Raw genomic sequence first — 13,679 nt, 5'->3', positions numbered from 1 at the left:
ATGTACTCACTCACTGTTTCAGAAAGCTATTAGTACAACAACTTAATTTCTTAATTCGGCTAATCAAAAGACATAAATAAATAATGTAATTCATCTTAATTTCAACCGCTCAATCTGACTTCTATAGTAACATTTTTGCTTTCAAGATTTTAACTTAAAGCAAGATTTTTACGTTCTTATATTTCTCTACCGTTACATAAAATGTAAAACCGTAACGCTGCTTCTCTGATACTGAATATTGGAAGTCCTCGGCTAAGCTGTCAATTAGTGAAGTTTCCAGCGACGGATAAACTCAAGTTATCAATCAAGATTTGCGCAGCCATCAAAGTTTTGCTGCAGATATCCGAAATAACCTATTACTGCGTATATTGAGAGCTAGGGCTCTAGCCCTACTACAGTCCCAATTGTATCACCTACGATTTCAGTTTATTTTACACAAAACACGACTCCCGCATTAAGGCATTTAATCCTTGTGTCGCTTGGGGTTTCACAAACATTCAATTCACATGCACAATGACGTCCAAACTCGGGATACGCATTTGCGGATCACACAAACGTTTGCTCTGCTCGGGAATCGAAATTGCGACACGTCGCGCCCGGTGGGCTTGGCTTGGTGGCCTCAACGACTTGACTGCAAGAAATTAAATAATTATATTTCTGTCTTGTTTGTTAGGACGGCCTTTTAGGTGGCCTACCTACTCAAAAACTTCCCAACTTACAAATAACGGATTTATGAAAAGAAGAACCTAAGATCTAACATTTAAATCATATTCTATAATAAAAAGTTAACAATCCATAATAAATTTCATTTCATTATTTACAGAATCCGCGCAAGCATTTCACGTCAGAGTTTTATTCGAATTTTTGACAAATTGCTTTATAGTGTCACATCACGGCAGGCTCTCGGCTTTAGCGGTCATCCATCAAAGGACGGCTCAAGCCTCCTTTGTCTAGTAACAAGCCTTCTTAAAAACATTTTAAAACAAGTAGGTATATTTACCAATGAGTATTAAAAGTTAAGATTATAATAATTTTGATAAGTGTGTTAAACGCGATGATTTTTTGTTAAAGGCAGCTTGTAGGACCTTTAATCTGGTAGCTTGTTAAAAAGTCAAGTATTTTAGTTAAAAACGAAATTCGCACTAAGAAGTTTTTCCTTGTGTCGCGGAGGTCACATACTCGTACAATAAAGTCACATGGACAAAGACAACCATTTGTGAATCATCCATACGCTTGTTCTACGCGGACAGATTAGTACAAGTACACAAAACTCTCTATACTTCTTAAAGACTATTCAATATTCAGTTGATATCACTTCACGGCTCAAATTTATGAGAAATATTCGACAACCATTGATAAGAGTTCCAAGTTAAATTGGATGCACGACTCGGTGAGCTGAGCGTAGGCTCTGATGGAGCCTTTCATGCCCTCATATGCGGCGCTGTTGTAGTTTGTAATCTGTTGCGTTGTTACGGCGAGTGGGAAGCGAGGATGGAATTACCTTAATGGTTCATCTCTTGTTTACATCACATTTAGCTTTGGAAAGTTTTATTGTGGGAATGAAGTGGTTTTTAGGGCAAAAACGTCTGTCACCAAGCTGTATCAAATTAACTGATATAATTAAATAGCTAAAATTCTCACAGATGATGCATTTCTTATGCCACTATAACAAGAAATATATAAATAAACTAGCTGTTGTCCGCGACTTCGTCCACGTGGTTAGAATTTTCCCCGTCTTTTCCAGATTTTCCATTATATCTTCGCTCCTATTAGTCGCAGCGTGATGTTATATAGCCTATAGCCTTCCTTGATAAATGGTCTATTCAACACAAAAAGAATTTTTCAAATCGAACCAGTAGTTCCTGAGATTAGCGCGTTCAAACAAACAAACTCTTCAGCTTTATATATTAGTAATATATATATAAAGATAAAGATCGAGGTACAACTTACTACTGTATACATTTATCACGAAACCGTTTTGTACCTCTATAGCCAATTTGTACCCGTCTGACTCACACTTGACCGGTCATTACGAAATAGGTACGCATGTTAACAAGTTGTGTGCAGCATTTGTAATGAAAAATCTACAAATTTAATTCCCATTAAGTGCTCCTAAAATCATATCACTACTTATGCAAGTTTATTGCAGAATACATAACGTATATTTTAAACATTTGTATAATAATCTTAATTCAAACAGAAACAGATTAGTGAATGCAACACAAATCAAGTGACTAACAGCTGGAACTACACAGGCACTACGAAACTACGTTAAATTGAATGCAAATCTTGCTTATCTATCTACGAAAGTTGTGCGAACGTGCCTACAGAGGCTTCTGTTATTCCGTTCAGTTCACATTAGCGGTTGGTTTGGCAGACGGTCCAAGTTTTTAATGAGCTGATTTTGTTTTTTGTAAGCTTAATCTCACTTTGAGTTGTCGTTTTCTTTGGCTCGTTCTGGGGCTGGAGGGAGTTTGCTACAGACTTCGTTTTCGAGTTCTAATCGTCGCATTTTTCCGACACTGTCGTCGAGCCTGTAGGAAAGTTTCTCGTAGATAAATGCTTGGATTATTCGTTACAAGAGTTACGTAGTAAAAACTCTTTAACGTAAATAAATTGTCTTAAGTTTAATCATTTATAAGGTGAAGTAAATCACTCTAAAGTAACAGTAAGTTAATTGAAAGTCTTTTTTTATCATTGCAACTATAACAACTACCCTTCGATTTCTCTTTTGCATCCTATTAATTGTTCCAGTCAATAAACATTGCAATATTAATAAGTTTCATCGCTACACGACTCGGTACAACAAGCCTTATGCTCCCATACCAGCGCGTCCTATTAAATCATCTTGAATCTATGAATACGTTAGCATAATTGCTGGAATGGCTAACAGTGTAGGTAAATGCTAAGGAACAGATCAATTTCGAATGCTAATCAGTATATAGGTACGTTTGATATGAGTTAGAGTAATCATGTCTACGGTAATTTACATACATCGTATTCATTATGAATGTATGTCAATATGAAAAGTTAACAAAAAAGTATTTATTACATAAAAAAATAAAAACAAAGCACAGTATTGTTACACATAAAAGAAGTTGTATCTCAAGCTTCCTCATTTCTTCGCAGACGTAGACAAAAATAAAGCAGGATTCACGATTCACTTATAATTAAAGTTGGAACAAAGAGGCACACATTCCTTGCTACGGCTGTGAAGTGCTCGATTTTAACGATGCGCCAGTCGAGCGCTCTCGAGCGACACGACGCGACATCGGAGCCTCGCGGGGACTACACACTTAGTTTGAAAGAATTCGAGAATTCGAGAATATTCGCTAGTGAAGGTTTTGTAAATTACAAGTAGGTACCTAACTTGTAATTTATAAAATTTTAGTCCAAAAATAAGTATCGATGAGATCAAGATATATATATGTGTGTACTTATATAAAATTAGTTCACGTTCTGATTTTAAGTTCTTTTCGAGATTTTCGTTACAATAAAAATTTACATGAAACTTACAATATTTTCTATCCATACAGATAACGCATGGTCATAATAATTTACAAAACGGTAACTTACAATTCTTTACCACTTTGAACTTTGATAATTTAGTTTAAATAATTCAAGTTTTGAAACAGTTTCCATCCTGTCTGCGTCGGAAAAGGGGAAAACTTGTCCTAACAACTAGTATAAGAGCACTTTCTAAAATAATTCAGAATCGAAACCCACGTGATATATCACCTTAATATAATTTACGGCTAGACAAGTCTTCTTTCACCCCTAGCAGTATATTGTTAACCAATAATTTCAATACGCTTCCCCAATTTAAAGTTTATATTATTCTTCTATACATTCATGCATCGATCTCTAGAGTACAGCACAAGTTTTCTATTGCCCCACGTTCATGTACTACACTTGAGTTTATTACGAACGAAAGTGGATATAAAATGAAATGTTCTTTGTTATTTTTCAAGCATTTGTAAAAACATGTCTGGTACAAATATCTTTGGATGTAGTAGATAGAGGTAACCAGTACCAATTGTAGCCCAGTTAATAAAATCAATACTGTTTACTTACTATAAATAAAGGAGCATCTAAAAAAATCCTCGCAAATAAATTTGTATTTAAATCTTTATCTAATAAACTGTTTTGAATTTTAGGCAGCATTTTAATTTTTTTATGTTTCAATATATTATGGCAAATAAGTAAGACAAATATCCCTATGTGAATGCAATTCCTTACGCTGTAATCCTGCGATTGAGCTAACTGAACAGATCTGTTAAAAGAACATGTTTTTTTTTGTAGTGCATGCTGCATAACAGTAATGGGAAGCATTTTATAGAGAACAAGTCTTGTATGGCGAATCCTTCCGTTCGCAGGCAGGCGGTGAAATTGGATGCACGCGCGTCGTGCGCCGACCCAGGGACGCTAACACCGACACTCACTGCTTTCTCGATAACCAAATGTACATTAAATTTGCATCATATGAACTGAAGATATTTAGTAAAATAGATCATTTGTATGTAAATTCATCTAATATATAAAAATCCCGTGTCACGATGATAGTTACCGTACTCCTCCGAAACGGCTTAACCGATTTTTACCAAATTTTATATGCGCATTCAGTAGGTCTGAAATTGTTTGTTTTTTTTTATAATGTGGCACTAAAATACGGCTAAACAACGTTTGCTGGGTCAGCTAGTAACTTATATTAATTAATTAGAGAAACTAAACGCATAGTTCATCCACATCTGAGTTTATTTTCGGGCATAATTTTGAGTAAAAAATCAGAATAGGACTCAAAAAGTAATCATTTGAAAAGTGTACTACGCATGCAATATCTGGATTTACCGGTAAAAGTTGCCTTACTCTGCTTTTACTAGAAAACTAATAAATATATGCTTTTAACGAATAAGTTTACATAACATCTCAAGTAAGATTAAGTTAGAATCTTAGAATTGAAAAACTTCTAAGTCCTCTTAATTCTCAATGAATTCTCAGGGGAGTTTACATTTTTAATTTTGATTCATTAAGCTTCTGAAGCCTAGCAAGTTGTGTATCAGATTATAATTATCTTGTATGAGTTTGCCTAATTAGTCGAGTTTAACTTGTAGGTATATAGGTATGTGTTTACTAGAACAGTGTCATTTGTTGTAATTAAGTTTTTCTATTAGGTTTAAATCTTTGCATGTATTTTCGTTTATCAACAGACTTCAACAAAGAAGAGTGCCCAGTTCGTGTGTTTTTTTTTAATGTTTTTATCTCAAAACGTTGGACTGGATGAACGAAAAAATATTTTGTTCGTTCTTTTCTCATTTTATGTCAAAAAGCCCATAAAAATTCATTAACTTTGGCTTTTGACTTTGATTTTTATTTATAAAGTAGATAACTACTTTATAAATAAAAATACTGAGATATTATATGCTGACGAAAAAAATATTGAGATCTTTAATTTTAATTCATAAAAAAGAACACTAAAAATATTATTTCTCTTTCTATTCGTTTTGCTTATTTTTATCGCAATTGTACCAGACATTTAAATAAATAAGTATAAAGCGTTGCAGTTTACTGAAGGAGGTTTGAATGCTGTTTCTTCGTCGCGACATTTTATTCCATCTTCCCTTAAATAAAACTGTATTTATCATAATTAGAGTGCGCTGAAGCGAATCTAAATGTTAAAAGAAGAAAAACAAAACTTTCATTTAAAAAATACGTTGCGATATTTTAAATAAAAAAGTGATCTTTTAAAAATTGGTTTTGTATTCAGCTTTGAAAATTTTGCAAGTTTTGGTTTGAATAATAAACTTGAACAAAATATTGTACTTTCTTTTAATACATCAGCAAAAGCAATAAGACAAAACGGTTAACAAATCATTTTTTTTTTGGTTGCTTTGCTTCGAGAACAAACAGTAGAAGGGCAGACAGGAACCGATCACGATAGCTTTTAAAAAAAACGGTTTCGATGGAAATAGCGCCTTTTACGTAAGGCGAACTTTTATCTAAACTTCTGATTAAAAATAATAAAGAGCTCTTCTAGAGCAATTCTTCTAGAGCATAAAATATCGACCGAAATATGACTGCTGTTTATGCTTTCTTTTTTAGGGTCCCGTGCCCAAAGGGTAAAAACAGAACCATATTACTGAAGCTCCTGTTTTCCGTCCGTTATAAAGGTTCATTGTACAATCTTTGATTTAGTACAAAGTCCAACAAAATAATCGAACATAATGTGTCAATTGGATCAATAAAAACTGGTTATAATCGATATCCTTATAATGTCTTTACTGTCATATTCTTTAATATTAAAATGCGCATAGACAAATTGTTTTATTTATTTATTCCAAACCAGCTTTCCATAAATTACAAACGCGCATAGATCTGTCCAATTTAAATTCCCACTGACGTCACTCTTTATAATAATACTCAAAGAGCACGGGACACTTGTAAGGTTTAATAGAAACCATATCTATACATCAATGGCGCGTTTACCTCGGGGCTATCCGATCTCAATTTGTATTTATCTAAAGTTCTTTGATCAGCGTCTTTATATTTTCCTATTTACTTCGGTTTCATGTAATTCTCGTTTGTTTTATTTGAACCGTCAGCTTCGAGCTCTCAGACTACTTGCAGTAACGTCGAAGTTTTCTATTTTTAAATCTGCTAGTTTTTTTATTAACGATTGGAAATAGGTTTTAATACATAGAGTCAGTTTTAATTACGGCATAAGTTATGCACGATATGATTTTCATTTTTTTTTTGTTTGCAATGTTAATTAGTGATAAAATATAATATGTTTTTTAATAATTTACTGAAAAAACATGATCGATTATTACAACAAAACGTCACCATTACGTTAAACCAATCCACTCAATTAACAGCCAAATATTTCGATAGCAAAAATCTTCAATCTTATTGGAGAGCTCAATCCTATCAGAGTCGAGCAGTTCAGCACAATGCCCGTCTCCAGGAAGCCAGCTCGCTGCGGTTATATTAAAACGCGGGAGCTACGGAATTGATTAGCTGTCACTGTCACCAGAACCCGCCGCTGGGCAATAAAACCCGCGGGATATGACGAGTATTTAAAATTTAATGCTCTTACAAAATATCAAATAGTCAAATGTATTTTCGGTTTTCAATTTTAGTAATAAATACACGAATAGCCTTTCCTGTTGTTGATTGAGGGATTAAAATTATGTTATAATTTAAATTTATTAGTGATGATAAAATCAAATAAAATGACTAAAAGTTGAATTCTGTATTGTTTCCATTTAATGTGAATTTTCATAAGTCAGTCTAAAAACTTAACTTTGACTGTGTTAAAATCATTTTACAACGCACCCAAATCTTGCATAGCTACGCAACAGTCTACGCTCGTAGCAAGTGCTACGCAAATCCCGTAGCACGCTCACTTCATGGCTACGTCTTGAGATTTTTGTTGTGAGGACACTTTAGCTAACGAGCTGTGACGCGGCCCCGTCAATCTGGCTCAGCTTTATGAACACGTAGCTGCTACTAGAGTTACAGTCGAGGAAAATATAATGAACTCTTTGTATAAAAAAGTAAAGTTAAAACTGAGTTGTTGTTGAATTTCTTGTTGTTTCATCCACGTCTATACTAATATTGGCATATAAAATAATTTATACTGCTGTATAATACTATGATTAGATAATGGTTTAGCGGAATGGTTGACGGTTAAAATACTTTGAAAAGTTAAATTGATATTCACCGTATTTTTTTTTTTGTTTGAATGCAATACCAAGCAACTTTAGTCTGAATCATTACTGACATAAACATGTGTAATGAGTCACTGGAATACTCTTTAGAACGGAGTATTATATATTGACCTTCATATACTATAAATTAAAAATAAGCAGCTGCGTAGGTTGCTGAATTGATACAATCTAACTACAAGTTGTGTACTACAAAACTCGACCTTAGGACTTTGGTATAAGGTATGTTTTACTAAACGATTGCGCCTGATCTTAGCTTTATTTCATTTCATTTCCTTTAAATTATTATATACGGACTTCTCTATACATTAAATATATAAAAAGTCAATCAACTCCATACTTACAATTCATTTGAAATTAAAATGTAACAACAATTTGAAAACAGTTGCTTTTTGTCGTAAGTTTTTAATATCACAAGTGCGTTTCATAGTATTTTAATGATACCAACACAACCCATAAAAATCGTAGCTAATTCTACGAAAACACAAATGCATAGTTTTGTTTGAATCCATTGGATCTGAGTCACAGTAACCATATAACTTCAAAGAAACCGCGGTGTCATGGCGCAATTCGTTTGACAACCTTCGTCGAATCACCGTGACTCAGCCCAGTACACTTGACTTTTATTTCACAATAATTCAAACTCATTACTCTGTTCGTATACGCGGTTTTATTATACTAATGCATGTTTTGTGATAACTTTAACCAAGTTGACCTGAAACTGTTTCACTGCTGAGTAAAACCTGTGATGAACAGAAAGTATGGTAACCACGTGAGCTGATAAATACCTGAAATGTTTACAAAGCGATGCAGTTCTCATTTCATATTTAAAATTAACGTTGAAAGATAAGGAAAAGTACAAACTGTAAGTACAATAATTGCAAAATGATAAAATTATTCACGTTAAAATGAAAATAAGGCTTAATTTAGCTTTATGTAACAAACTATTAAATTAACACCAGACGCTTTTAAGTTAAATCAAAATAATGAAAGCTTCAACGAATCGCTTTGTAATTCTCCGAAATAAAACATTCATTTCGATGTCCTTATTATAGCAGCAGTTTTAATTCCTCTTCCCAGGAACCGCAGGCGAGCTCTTAATTAATTATTCCTTTACAAGATGCGCCGGGAAAGCAACTTGGAACATGAATCTAGTGCTTTGAAAATTGTGCCTTACTGTCTCATGTATTCATTAATTAGTTAAGTTAATTTTAGAACTCATAGGGACATGTGTAAGCTAATGTGCTAGGAAGTTGTTTTTTTTAGGTTTCTCTATAAAACGTGGGAATGAAGTCGTCGTACAGTAAATCTTTTTATGAAGTTATATTAAAATGCTTCATAGTATTTATAGTTACGTTGTTTGACTGTTTTAGACTATATTAAGCTTTGAGTTATAAGACAAAGTTTAATAATACCTAGGTAAGATTTAGATAAGACTATTGATGATAAATCATTTGACAATTAATCTCATGAATGCGACGCACAAAAATAAACGAACTGCATACACAGAAGTATTTTCAAGAAAAACTCTCTAAATAGCTCCTCTTATAATGTCGCCTGTTTAGTGTAAAAAGCTAAGTCCTTCATTACATGGAACTTAATAAAGTCTAAAGGAAAATTGATGAGGTTTCCCACAAATGAAAATACGAAATAGGGAAACCTTATCGATCTACTTGAGCGCACAAAATGTGAAATTAATGTCTTGTTCATTACAGCCATATTTTATAGAATATTATATTTTAAAATAATATAAAATTGGTTAAATATTTTATAATTGGTTCATTCGCTTCTTTTGAGTCAACTATTTACTTACCTAATCGATTAAGACAAGATAGCAAACGCAAAGCAATAGTTTGCGTTCTTAGTTGTTGTTTTTATGAGATATCGATACAGACCAACATTTTTTAAGAACATTCTCATCATTTTTGTTACTGTTATGAATTTGTTGTAGGTTGAATCCATTTGGAGGTGAGGAGTTACGAGGATTTCTTCTACACCAACTAATTCGTTTTTTTGTCTATTAGAACGGAACCCTCAGCATCGCTAGTCCAACTCACACTTGATCGATATTATTTATAATTTTATAGGTAAACTTACAACATTTTACTTTAATTGTTTCACTTAATACATACCGCCGTGTTCTCGTAATCACCTTGTTTTTCACTGAAACATAAATACAATGTATCGCAAACATTGCGTGTTTGTAACTCGCTTTACTTAGTTAAACAAAGAAAGAGGTATTAAAACTTATAAATGCCTGTTGTCTTATTTATTTTAAGCGAATGTAAATATTTAATAGTACATGATAAATCTTGTATGGGTGCAACCTTATAGAAGACTAATTTATTTTATTTATAAAAACACAACAGTTTGTTTCTAGTCTTCATTTGACTTCTTCCAGAGTTGCGCAGACCATGCGTGAGCAACTTCGTGACTCTGGCCTAGGCAAATGTAGGGGACCGGGGTGTTTTAAGTCTGTGAGAGTCCGACATAACCCCTCGCCCTGCCCTCGGCTTGGGTTAAAGTCATTAGCGTTTCAACCAGGAAAAGGAAAAAGGCTATTCGCCTCAAGCTAGATAGTTAATACTTTTAAAGATGATGTATCGCGAGGCTGTCACGCATTTGAGCGGCTATATTTAATCTTACATGTTTTTCTATTGAGGCTTTTCTAGCATTACTATTTTACAAAAATACGTATACAAAATACTCTTCAATTGAATTGAGTACATTACCCTTCAAATAACCTTAAAAAAGGTTCTTCTCGACACAGTAACACTATTATCGGTAAATCTCGAAATGAGGTTGCAAATGTTTTGAATAAGGTTCAGTGACTCAGTGCCCTTGCCAAAACTTGTCCATTGTCGCGGAAAATCAATACTTTAGTTTATGGTTTCAGTATTCAAATGTGGAAGGTTGTAAATTCTAGGTGTTGTGTGTTACGATATATGTATGAATATTTTATTGTGATGGAGTAAAAAGACTAGGTTATTGATAAAATGTTATTTAGCTCTTTTTAATATGAGAAATGGTAATGTTATTTCAAGCAAAAGGTCTATATAATGTATTACGTGCGAACAAATATAATGTGTTCAAGTTTTTTTAAGTTATTGTTTAAGAACATTTATAGCATTTAATTCTTGTGTCGCGGGAAGTTTCCCAACCGTTTAAAGTCATGCACACATCCAGACGCCCAGACCAGTAGGTACAAACATTCATGATCACACAAGATCAAATGCTTGTCGTACGCGGGATCGAAAACGTGACAGGGCGTGCCGTAGTTTTAATTTTGAGACCTCAACCACCCGTCTATACCTACAGTTAAATGATTTTTAATTACCTACGCCCAAATTAAATACCATAAAACAATAAAATTAAACGAAATACAACCTTCTTCGTCAATAAAGTTTTATTTTCACCTTTATATCTATTTTAAAGCTACAACAAGCGTCCGGGAATGTCTTGGATACAAATTAACGATCACAGTTTATTATTACAGTAAACAAGAATTTGCTCCTGCCTATCTTGACGTAATCCCTTGGTTGCCATGACAACGAGATGGTAAGAGAGGCTTATAATTCGTAGCTTGGTAGCAGCCCTATCGTAATTTATATTAACTGTTGTAAAGGTCAATCATTTTTAAGTAGCTGTTGAGTTTTGTTTTCTCCGTCACTTTACAGTACAAAGTAGAGACAGATAGAACTTTTTTTCATTATACATGACTGAAAAATAACCAGCTTTTTCTTTGGCGATCAACCTAACCTATTTTCGAAACCTACGTCAAATTATTAGAAAATCTGCCGAATATTTTGCCCGAAAAAAGAAAGATAGAGTTGCATTGACACTTATAATAATAACGTGTCCAGACTAATTTTCGGCCACAACAGCTAGGGTCGCAACTCATACGTGCGCCGCCAACAAAGGTGCACCCTTTTGCTACCTTACTCTCATAGCCCGATGGGACGGATATTCGACATGAGCGGAGACAGATCAGGCGCAAAACACGGAAGTTATGATATTTATTTCTAAAACGCACACGACAAACAAGTCTCCTGCGTGCTTTGGGATCAAACTTGAGACCTTTGACGGGGCAATCCTGATGTCTTGAAGCTTTAACTCTTAGAAATTAATTAACTTGAAATGAATTCTGAGAAACAAATAATATTGTCTAATTAACTTAACATAACAAGAGAACTATAAATAAATATATGAATATACACACAATGATTAATGAGATCCGCATCCGTATATATATTGCCTAATTATACCGCGCAGATAAATTAGCATGAATTTATAATTAATAGTTGGTAGCACAGAACTTCCGTTGATTGAAGATATAACAAACACAGAAAGAAACATGAAAGATGGATATTTCAGAGGAATCTAGGATTTGTTTTGCACCTGTAATAAAATTACAAAATAAAACAGCTTGGTGATAGACGGACGATCGGACAGATAGACAGCAGTTACTTAATTTTATCAATTATAGTCCTTTCATAAAGTGATTTTAATAACAAGACAAGCGTACTGCAAAATTTTCACAAAATAAAAAGCTCACTGAAAGGAAGAAGTAACTTTTACTTCAAAGAAAAATATATTTTATTACCACAAGACCAAGAAGAGAGTTGTCGTCAGTAAAAAAAGGAACAAACACAAATAAAATGAGGCAGAGGTAGCTAGGCATTATGCCTCAAAGGACTTAGCTGCAAATAAACTCAAACGGCATCTAAAAATAAAATAAATTGTAGTTCTTATTTAAAAATAGAATAAAACTTACACTCTTTATTATTTCTCTTTCTTAAATTATTGGAACGTATCACGTAAACAGGACGATAGCAATATATTTAGCAAGCGTTTACTTATCAAATAAATATTTATTAAGGTTCTCTAACTTTCATAATCTGATGCCCTAAAAATAAATAGTGAATAGGTACAAAACATTTTTAAAGAAATTTTCTTAGAAGATTATAATATTGAAATGAAACTACTTTTACGGATTTTATCGCGGTTTAATTTTAGATTTTAGTTCCCGACGTTTCGAAACCTTTGCAGGTATCATGTTCACGGGCAGACTGAGATGGCGTTCGTCTTGACAGGAGATGTTGCTCGTTCTACCTTCATATTTTAATTAATTATTTGTGGTCCGACCTACGCAGTATGAGCTCACTGTGTCTTGATGTCTTGCAGCGCTGCTCTTGGGTTTGGCCTTGAGTATATTTATTATTGGATCCCAAGTAGGTGATATCTTCCAGCCATCTTCTCTATTGAAATTAGGGTGTTTTTTAATCTCAATAGCCTCGCGAAACATCCTAGGTAGGAATTTGGATTCTTTAGCGAGGATCTGTGGTTGGTCAAATCTAATATAATGGCTGGAACCTTCAGCATGTTCGGCGACTGCAGACTTCGTTGAGCGGCGGTGTTTCACGTCAGCTATGTGTTCTTTAACGCGGGTCCCTATGCTTCGTTTGGTTTGACCGATGTAAGAGAGGCCGCAGTCACAATCTAGTTTGTATACTCCTGCATCTTGTAGAGGTATGTGACACTTGACGGATGGTAAGGACTGGCTAATCTTCTTGGGCGGCTTGAAGTATGTTTTAATTGAAGCTCGCTTCAGGATGTAACCAATCTTGTCAGTGACTCCTCTGACGTATGGTAGTACAGCAGGCAAACGATCAACAGTGGCTGGCTTCACTCGGTTTCTGTGACGGGGCCGTGGAACTTGGAGCTTGTTGTCTCGCAGTACTTGCTTGACGTGTTGAAGCTCAGCGGCAAGGTGTCTGTCATCACAGAGTCCGTGTGCTCTCTGAAACAAAGATTTTCCCACGGTAGCTACACAGCTCATACTGCGTAGGTCGGACCACAAATAATTAATTAAAATATGAAGGTAGAACGAGCAACATCTCCTGTCAAGACGAACGCCATCTCAGTCTGCCCGTGACCATGATACCTGCAAAGGTT

The sequence above is a fragment of the Trichoplusia ni genome, chromosome 3, assembly GCF_003590095.1.
Source record: "Trichoplusia ni isolate ovarian cell line Hi5 chromosome 3, tn1, whole genome shotgun sequence".
Lineage (NCBI taxonomy): Eukaryota > Metazoa > Arthropoda > Insecta > Lepidoptera > Noctuidae > Trichoplusia > Trichoplusia ni.
This window is presented reverse-complemented; position numbering follows the sequence as displayed.